At 44.6% G+C, this 10,558-nt stretch overlaps 1 protein-coding gene across 1 annotated transcript in view; it reads right to left on the reverse strand.

Annotated features, from left to right (window-relative positions):
- Positions 1–9,245, reverse strand: part of MYOZ2 (myozenin 2) — a 151,197-nt gene extending 141,952 nt beyond the window's left edge. The window contains exon 1 of the mRNA XM_077278517.1: positions 9,088–9,245. The gene's annotated coding sequence lies outside the window, so the exon portion shown is untranslated. The remainder of the gene's footprint in view (positions 1–9,087) is intronic.
- Positions 9,246–10,558: the final 1,313 nt, after the last annotated feature.

A 10,558-nucleotide genomic window follows, 5' to 3' on the forward strand; every position in this document is an offset into this window, starting at 1 on the left:
CGCTGCTGCGTGTCAGACACAGCGATATCGTATGGATATCGCTGGAACGTCACGGATCGTACCGTCGTAGCGATCAAAGTGCCACTGTGAGACGGTACCCTAACTCTAATTCCAACCCTAACCCTAAGGGTATGTGCCCACGTTGCGGATTCGTGTGAGATTTTTCTGCACGATTTTTGAAAAATCTGCAGGTAAAAGGCACTGCGTTTTACCTGCAGATTTACAGCAGATTTCCAGTGGTTTTTTTGTGCGGATTTCACCTGCGGATTCCTATTGAGGAACAGGTGTAAAACGCTGTGGAATCCGCACAAAGAATTGACATGCTGCAGAAAATACAACGCAGCGTTTCTGCTCGGAATTTTCCGCACCATGGGCACAGCGGATTTGGTTTTCCATAGGTGTACATGGTACTGTAAACCTGATGGAAAACTGCAACGAATTCGCAGCGGCCAATCCGCTGCGGATCCGCAGCCAAATCCGCTGCGGATCCGCGGCCAATCCGCTGCGGATCCGCGGCCAATCCGCTGCGGATCCACAGCCAAATCCGCACATGCCATAACCCTAACCCTAACCCTACCCGTAACCCTAACCCTACCCCTAACCCTACCCCTAGTTCTAACCCTAACCCTAGTGGAAAACGAAAAAAAAAAAAAAATATTTTCTTTATTTTATTATTCTCCCTACCTATGGGGGTGATAAAGGGGGGGGGGTATTTATTATTTTTTTTATTTTGATCGCTGTGATAGAACCTACCACAGCGATCAAAATGTACTTGTAAGGAATCTGCCGGCTGGCAGATTCGGCGGGCGCACTGAGCATGCGCCCGCCATTTTCCAAGATGGCGGCACCCAGCGAGGAGACGTCCGGACACCGGGAGGATCGGTAAGTATGAATGGGTGGTGGGGGGGTGGATCGGAGCACAGGGGGGGTGATCGGAGCACAGGGGGGGTGATCGGACCACAGGGGGGAGCGGACAGGAGGACGGGGGAGCCGGCAGGCGGACGGAGGGGACCGGACCCCATAACGGAGCACTGGGGGGGCGATCGGTGGGGTGGGGGGGGTCAATTCAGGTTTTCCAGCCATGGCCGATGATATTGCAGCATCGGCCATGGCTGGATTGTAATATTTCACCTGTTTTTTAGGTGAAATATTACAAATCGCTTTGATTGGCAGTTTCACTTTCAACAGCCAATCAGAGCGATCGTAGCCACGGGGGGGTGAAGCCACCCCCCTGGGCTGAAGCACCACTCCCCCTGTCTCTGCAGATCGGGTAAAATGAGAGTTAACCCCTTCACCCGATCTGCAGGGACGCGATCATTCCATGACGCATACGCTGCGTCATAGGTCGCATTGGCACCGACTTTCATGACGCAGCGTATGCGTCAAAGGTCGTGAAGGGGTTAAATATGGAGCATCTTATGGGGCCCATCATGAATTTTATGGAGCATTATATGGGGTGTAGTTTGTATGGAGCAGCTTATGGGGCCCATCATGACCTGTATGGAGCATTATATGGGGCTCATGATTCAATATGGATATTCAAAAACACTTAACCTACTGATGTCTCAATTAATTTTACTTTTATTGGTATCTATTTTTATTTTTGAAATTTACCAGTAGCTGCTTAGGCCTAGGCTTATACTCGAGTCGATAAGTTTTCCCAGGATTTTGTGGCAAAATTAGGGGTCTCGTCTTATACTCGGGTCGGCTTATACTCGAGTATATATGGTATTTATATTTCATAGAGAGTTAGGTAGCAGAATAGCCGATAATTCAATTGTCGGGTTCTGTAAAATCATTGCAGAAGCCGACAGGACAGGAGACATGATTTTCATACAGTAAATCATTGCAGAACAGTTAGATTTATATATGTCCCTGACTAACAATGTGAGTACTATGTTTGTGTTACATTTTGGAGATGTAGGTATTAAATTAATGATTTTATTCAGGGAAAAAAATTGTGTGAGCTCCTACGCAATTTTCTTCGCCAGAGAGGGAAAGCCAGTGACTGAGGGCAGGTATTAATAGTCTAGAAAGGGACCATTGTTATTGCCCCCCCCCCCCGGCTAAAAATACCAGCACCCAGCCACCCCAGAAAAGGCGCATCTGTAAGATGCTCCAAATCTGGCACTTAGGCTCTCTCTTCCCATTGCCCTGTACAGTCATCATGGCCAAAAGTTTTGAAAATGACACCAAAATTATATTTTCACATGATATGCTGCCCTCTGGTTTTTATTAGTGTTTGTCTGATGTTTATATCACATACAGAAATATAATTGCAATCATATTATGAGTACCAATAGGTTATATTGACAGTTAGAATGAGTTAATGCAGCAAGTCAATAGTTGCAGTGTTGACCCTTCTTCTTCAAGACCTCTGCAATTCTCCCTGGCATGCTCTCAATCAACTTCTGGACCAAATCCTGACTGATAGCAGTCCATTCTTGCATAATCAATGCTTGCATTTTGCCAGAATTTGTTGGTTTTTGTTTGTCCACCCGTCTCTTGATGATTGACCACAAGTTCTCAATGGGATTAAGATCTGGGGAGTTTCCAGGCCATGGACCCAAAATCTCTATGTTTTGTTCCATGAGCCATTTAGTTATCACCTTTGCTTTATGGCAAGGTGCTCCATCATGCTGGAAAAGGCATTGTTGGGCGCCAAACTGCTCTTGGACGGTTGGGAGAAGTTGCTCTTGGAGGACATTCTGGTACCATTCTTTATTCATGGCTGTGTTTTTAGGCAAGACTGTGAGTGAGCCGATTCCCTTGGCTGAGAAGCAACCCCACACATGAATGGTTTCAGAATGTTTTACAGTTGGCATGAGACAAGACTGGTGGTAGCGCTCACCTCTTCTTCTCCGAATAAGCTGTTTCCAGATGTCCCAAACAATCGAAAAGGGGATTCATCAGAGAAAATGACTTTGCCCCAGTCCTCAGCAGTCCACTCCCTGTACCTTTTGCAGAATATCAGTCGGTCCCTGATGTTTTTTCTGGAGAGAAGTGGCTTCTTTGCTGCCCTCCTTGAAACCAGGCCTTGCTCAAAGAGTCTCCGCCTCACAGTGCATGCAGAAGCACTCACACCAGCCTGCTGCCATTCCTGAGCAAGCTCGGCACTGCTGGTAGTCCGATCCCGCAGCTGAAACAGTTTTAAGATACGGTACTGGCTCTTGCTGGTCTTTTTTGGGCGCCCTGGAGCCTTTTTGACAACAATGGAAGCTCTCTCCTTGAAGTTCTTGATGATGCGATAGGTTGTTGACTGAGGTGCAATCTTTGTAGCTGCGATACTCTTCCCTGTTAGGCCATTTTTGTGCAGTGCAGGGCCGGCGTCAGCACCCGGCGTACCCGGGCAAGTGCCGGGGCCCTGGCAAGATGGGGGGGCCCACTCACACTGTGTGGGATACATTGGCCGCTTGCCAGCTATTTTTCCTGCCGCCGGCCCTTTAAATCTGCGGGCACGGCGGTTCTACAGGTGCGGACAGCGGGAGCTGGCCTGGCTCAAGCATCTCAGACTCAGTCAGGGCAGGCACATAGGGGTTAAGAACACAGCGTGACATTGTTTGTGGGCAGAGAGAGCATGTTCTCCTGCTCTGCTCTCAGGCCCCTTGCTGCACTCTTGCACTGCTGAATGTAGCAGATTCCAGAGGAGCTCCTACCCTCCTGTGCCTGAGTGAGTGCAATCAATGTGATATCGATGTATTCTGACGGCCCCCAGCACCTCTCCTGTATATGTATATACTGTATCTATACAGTATATAATATATATATACAGTATATATATATATATGACAGGACGGTGCTGGGGGCCTGGGCAGCTGCTGAAGCATATACAGGTGCTGGGGGTCTGGGGTCTGCTGAAGCATATACAGGTGCTGGGGGTCTGGGGTCTGCTGAAGCATATACAGGTGCTGGGGGTCTGGGGTCTGCTGAAGCATATACAGGTGCTGGGGGTCTGGGGTCTGCTGACGTATATACAGGTGCTGGGGGTCTGGGGTCTGCTGACGTATATACAGGTGCTGGGGGCCTGGGGTCCGCTGACGTATATACAGGTGCTGGGGGCCTGGGGTCTGCTGATGTATATACAGGTGCTGGGGGCCTGGGGTCTGCTGACGTATTTACAGGTGCAGGGGGCCTGGGATCTGCTGACGTATATACAGGTGCTGGGGGCCTGGGGTCTGCTGACGTATATATACAGGTGCTGGGGGCCTGGGGTCTGCTGACGTATATACAGGTGCTGGGGGCCTGGGGTCTGCTGACATATATACAGGTGCTGGGGGCCTGACGTATATACACTGCACAGTACCACTCCTCTTGTCCTGTATATATACACTGCACAGTACCACTCCTCCTGTCCTGTATATATACACTGCACAGTACCACTCCTCCTGTCCTGTATATATATACACTGCACAGTACCACTCCTCCTGTCCTGTATATATATACACTGTACAGTACCACTCCTCCTGTCCTGTATATATATACACTGCACAGTACCACTCCTCCTGTCCTGTATATATACACTGCACAGTACCACTCCTCCTGTCCTGTATATATACACTGCACAGTACCACTCCTCCTGTCCTGTATATATACACTGCACAGTACCACTCCTCCTGTCCTGTATATATACACTGCACAGTACCACTCCTCCTGTCCTGTATATATACACTGCACAGTACCACTCCTCCTGTCCTGTATATATATACACTGCACAGTACCACTCCTCCTGTCCTGTATATATATACACTGCACAGTACCACTCCTCCTGTCCTGCATATATATACACTGTACAGTACCACTCCTCCTGTCCTGTATATATACACTGCACAGTACCACTCCTCCTGTCCTGTATATATACACTGCACAGTACCACTCCTCCTGTATATATACACTGCACAGTACCGCTCCTCCTGTCCTGTATATATATACACTGTACAGTACCACTCCTCCTGTCCTGTATATATACACTGCACAGTACCGCTCCTCCTGTCCTGTATATATATACACTGCACAGTACCACTCCTTCTGTCCTGTATATATACACTGCACAGTACCACTCCTCCTGTCCTGTGTATATACACTGCACAGTACCACTCCTCCTGTATATATACACTGCACAGTACCACTTCTCCTGTCCTGTATATATATACACTGTACAGTACCACTCCTCCTGTCCTGTATATATACACTGCACAGTACCACTCCTCCTGTCCTGTATATATACACTGCACAGTACCACTCCTCCTGTATATATACACTGCACAGTACCGCTCCTCCTGTCCTGTATATATACACTGCACAGTACCACTCCTCCTGTCCTGTATATATACACTGCACAGTACCACTCCTCCTGTATATATACACTGCACAGTACCACTCCTCCTGTCCTGTATATATACACTGCACAGTACCACTCCTCCTGTCCTGTATATATACACTGCACAGTACCACTCCTCCTGTCCTGTATATATACACTGCACAGTACCACTCCTCCTGTCCTGTATATATACACTGCACAGTACCACTCCTCCTGTATATATACACTGCACAGTACCACTCCTCCTGTCCTGTATATATACACTGCACAGTACCACTCCTCCCGTCCTGTATATATACACTGCACAGTACCACTCCTCCTGTCCTGTATATATACACTGCACAGTACCGCTCCTCCTGTCCTGTATATATACACTGCACAGTACCACTTCTCCTGTCCTGTATATATACACTGCACAGTACCACTCCTCCTGTATATATACACTGCACAGTACCACTCCTCCTGTCCTGTATATATACACTGCACAGTACCACTCCTCCTGTCCTGTATATATACACTGCACAGTACCGCTCCTCCTGTCCTGTATATATACACTGATGCAATGCAAGGCTTGCGCATCGCTCTCGCATAATTGGCATATAAGGGGTTGACTTATATAAAGCCCCTCTGCTGTATGGTATTGTAGAATTTACAATAGCTATCACTCATGTAAGAAGTGAAATCTAGCATTGTACTATACCTATATTTCTCTGCTGTATCTGTACATCATGAATCGTGGTATGTGTTAAAGGGGAAGGCCCACTGAGACTCTTTCGCCCGGGGCCCTCAAAAACCTGGAGCCAGCCCTGGTGCAGTGCAATGATGGCTGCACGTGTTTCTTTAGAGATAACCATGGTTAACTGAAGAGAAACAATGATACCAAGCACCAGCCTCCTTTTAAAGTGTCCAGTGATGTCATTCTTACTTAATCATGACTGATTGATCGCCAGCCCTGTCCCCATCAGCACCCACACCTGTGTTAACTAAAACAATGTTAGCTGCTCCTTTTAAGGCAGGACTGCAATGAGGTTGAAATGTGTTTTGGGGGTTAAAGTTCTGGGCAAATATTGACTTTGCAAGTACAGTAATTGCTGTTAAGCTGATCACTCTGACATTCAGGAGTATATGCAAATTGCCATTAGAAAAAATGAAGCAGTAGACTTTGGAAAAATTAATATTTGTCTCATTCTCAAAATTTTTGTCCATGACTGTAGTATATAGGGTAATAAGGGGTTAATGTCACCTTGCTATTGTTGGGTTAAATAGTTTTCAACCGGGAGTGTTGTTAATGCTACCGCCCCGACTGTAAGCCACTGTGTAATGAATGAAATGCTGCCTGCGCAGCCTCCCCGCCTGACTGGACATGAACTCTCTAGTGTCGGAAAGTTTCTAAACTTTTTCCCACACTGCCGAGTTCATCTCAGGTCAGGCTGTGAGTTTGCGCATGCTCAGTGACGTCAGTGGTAATCACTGAGGCTGCGCAGCGGCCCTGCCTGACCTGAGGTGAACTCGGCAGCGTGGGAAAAAGTTCAGGGAGGCTGCGCAGGCAGCTTTTCATTCATTACACAGTGGTTTATAGCCGGGGCAGTAGCATTAGCAACTCTCCTGGTTGGGTTGTAAACCATATAACCCATTGAGATGGATTGCAGAGTGGAACTTGACTGTACAACAGACAGGTATGGGATATTGTTGCTTTCTTATTTTGGATTTTTACAGAAGAACGAGGGGTACGCTTGGATTGAGAGTATAATAAAGATGGAAAACCTGTGTGTTTAATTATTTCATTAAAAGACTTTACTCTTAATGTGTGTGTATTTTTTTAACCCTTTCATACTATTGGAATAATAATGGATAGGTGTCTTTTTGACACCTCTCCATTATTAACCTGGCTTAATGTCACCTTACAATAGCAAGGTGACATTAACCCCTTATTACCCCATATGCCACAGGGCAATGGGAAGAGAGAGGCTAAGTGCCAGATTTGGAGCATCTTACAGATGCTACAGATGCGCCTTTTCTGGGGCGGCTGGGTGCTGGTATTTTTAGACAGGGGGGTCAATATCCATGGCCCCTTCCTAAGCTCTGAATATCAGCCAGCAGCTGTCTGTGTAGCCTTTCTGGCTATTAATTATAGGGGGACCCCACGTCATTTTTTGGGGGGGGTCTTCCTATTAGAATAGCCAGTAAAGGCTAAATATACAGCTGTGGGCTGATATTCATAGCCAGGAAAGATCCATGGGTATTAACCCCTTCCCAGGCTACAAATATCGGCCCCAGCCGTTGGCTTTACCACTCTGGCGAACAACATTGCGCAGGAGACCACACAATTTTTTTTGCTTGTAGGATGGAACTTGTGGAGCCAATAAATAGGCTTTCACATTATTCATGAGTTTCTGGTCGGGATCCATTATATGTCCATTTTGCAAGCCGGTGAGAAAATCTCACCATACGGATGCCATACGGATGGCTCACGGATGTCACACGGATGCTTAGATGCAAGAAAATCGCATCCTCGCATTGCAAACAGATTATATACGGATCACTGTTAGGGAACATTTGTGCGATTCTCGGCCTGAAAAACGGACTGATTTTTTATACGTTGTCTGACTCTGGCCTATATGCGAGAGTGTATGTTTGTGTGTGAGAATGTGTCTATATATCAGAACATGTGGATATGTGTGTGTATATATATATATATATACTGTATATATATATGTATGTATAGGTCAGAGCGTGAGTGTGTTTGTGTGTGTACTGTATGTGAAAGCATATGCTTGTGTATGTGAGACCGCATGGATGTGTGTGTGTGTGTCTTGTATATATGTGTGTATATGCGATAGCATATGTTTGTGTGAGAAGGTTTGTATGTGCATATATATATGTATGTGAAAGTGTGTGATATTTTCTCATCTCTGGTAGTCTAATTAGTGAGAATAAGGCTGCCGTCACACTAGCAGTATTTGGTCAGTATTTTACATCAGTATTTGTGTAAGCCAAAACCAGGAGTGGGTGATAAATGCAGAAGTGGTGCATATGTTTCTATTATACTTTTCCTCTAATTGTTCCACTCCTGGTTTTGGCTTACAAATACTGATGTAAAATACTGACCAAATACTGCTAGTGTGACGGCAGCCTAATTCTTTCCACAAGTTGCAAACAAAGACCAGACCAAAAGGGGTTAATTTATCAATTCTAGCACTGGAATCAATGCTGAACTTATTTACCATGCTCTGAGTATTTTGCTACTTTACCTAATCACGTGCCTTTTAGCATTTCATAAATAGAACCCGTTATTCCTATCTTGAGCAAGTAACAAAAGTAGTTGCCTAGCAACATAATCTTCATAACTGGCCGAGTTCTTAACTTATATAAAGCATCAAAACTGCGCCGCTCTGCCCACCTTGCAATTTACCAAGATTAAGGCAGATTTGCTTTACGTAAGGCAGAAGCTTATTGTAGGCAATACCTAAATAACACAGAGATGCCAGCAGTTTTTCCGATGGAACAAATATACACGTGTCTAACAAAATAATATCTAGATCAGAAGAATGGTCGAAAATTCTGACAATGAGGAGAAGCAGTCTAGTGTTTTTGAGCAGCACCATGAAGTAAGAGATAAAATAACATTGGCCTTCATGTATTTTTCGTACTCATAACTATAACCAACGTTCCACCAACAAGTCAGGAGAATATCATCCTAAGATGCTGAGAGGTGGCGCAGATTCGAGAAGCCATCAACAATACATGATAGTATGAGTGACAGTTCTTACCTGTGACTTTCTGATGGAAACCAACCAGGCAGTTTGAATGGATTGCCACCGCTACTGTGCTACAAGTGTAAATGACCTTCCTTCTCCGGGACTGACTTTCCAGGCATAGTAACTGGTGTGGAGTCAAACCCAAGGGTCCCGAGCACTCCACAAAGCCTGGCATCCCATGACATCAGCTGGCTAAATATAGGTTTAACACTTTTGGATCTTATAGCTTTTAAACTTCGCATGAATGAAAACTGAACTTAATATTTGTTTATTCATCTGATATCATTTGCTGAAATTGATAGCCGGGATGGGCACAGAATGCGACGCCCCATGGGTAACAGTAAAGATCAGGGTGTTTTTCTGTGCTGGACTTATGGCACTGTGCTGTGACAATGTGTTGTGGTGTCGCGTGGTATTTCACACTTTGGAGGTCATCTGTCACATTTTTTTCTGCTTGTAATGTGTTCTACACTTGTGTGCTGGCAGTGCCTTAAAAAAGCTTGCAAATGCTTTTGTGCTGGACATTCAATTGGTCCTTGAAACGTAGACTTACATGAAACTTAAGGGTAGGTTCACACATGGCAGTTCTGTTGTAGACATTTCTGCCACTTGGGATCCATGCTGCTAATCTGACAAACCCCATTCAGATGTGTGGGACGTCTCACAAATTTCTGCACAAATTTAGTTTTTTTTCCTGCTGTCCTTCCAAGCAGAATTGCCAACTGTCCAGAAAATTTTGAACCTTGTACTGATTTTTACGACTTTATTTATCACCCATTTATAGTTCATGAAAAAAGCTGGAAGTCCATGATTTTTGAGAATCTGTCCAGAAAAAATAATTAATCAAGTTGACAACCCTTCTTTGAAGAGTCACAACATTTTTATTTTTCCATTGACAGCTGTATAAGGGCTTTTTTTCGAGATGAGATGTAGTTTTGAATGACACCAGTTTTTTAGAACCCAGTAGCAGCAGCACTCCTCTTCAGCAATACAGTGTCAGGTTGTGATGCATGTCCAGGTCCACAGGAGCTCCACAATTTTTTTGTACATCTTTTTAACCATTAAAGACCAGTAATGGTTGAAAAATTTAACTGAATAAACCATCAAATTTGGATTGCTGCAGATTTAGTTGAGTTTTCTTTTAATGACACAATTAACCATATAATTTACTTAAATATAAGAAAATAATCCAAGTGGGGTGGAATTGAGAACAAACAGCCATTTTTACATACTGTATTTTTGACTTTTTTTTGTATGATGTTTAGTTTACATTATAGTGAAAATGACATGGTAACTCTGTTCTTTGGGCCAGTACTTTTTTGGTGTACCAAAGTTATGTTTTTTTTTAATTAATTTTACAACTTAAAAAAAAGAAAAATACTTACAAAAACATGTTTGTCTTTAGTCGGCATGTTCTGAGAGTTTTAACTTTTTTTTTATTTCTGTTCATCACAACTGTATGAAGATATTTTTATTTCTTAGT

Source organism: Ranitomeya variabilis, chromosome 1 (assembly GCF_051348905.1).
Source record: "Ranitomeya variabilis isolate aRanVar5 chromosome 1, aRanVar5.hap1, whole genome shotgun sequence".
In the NCBI taxonomy this organism is placed as follows: domain Eukaryota; kingdom Metazoa; phylum Chordata; class Amphibia; order Anura; family Dendrobatidae; genus Ranitomeya; species Ranitomeya variabilis.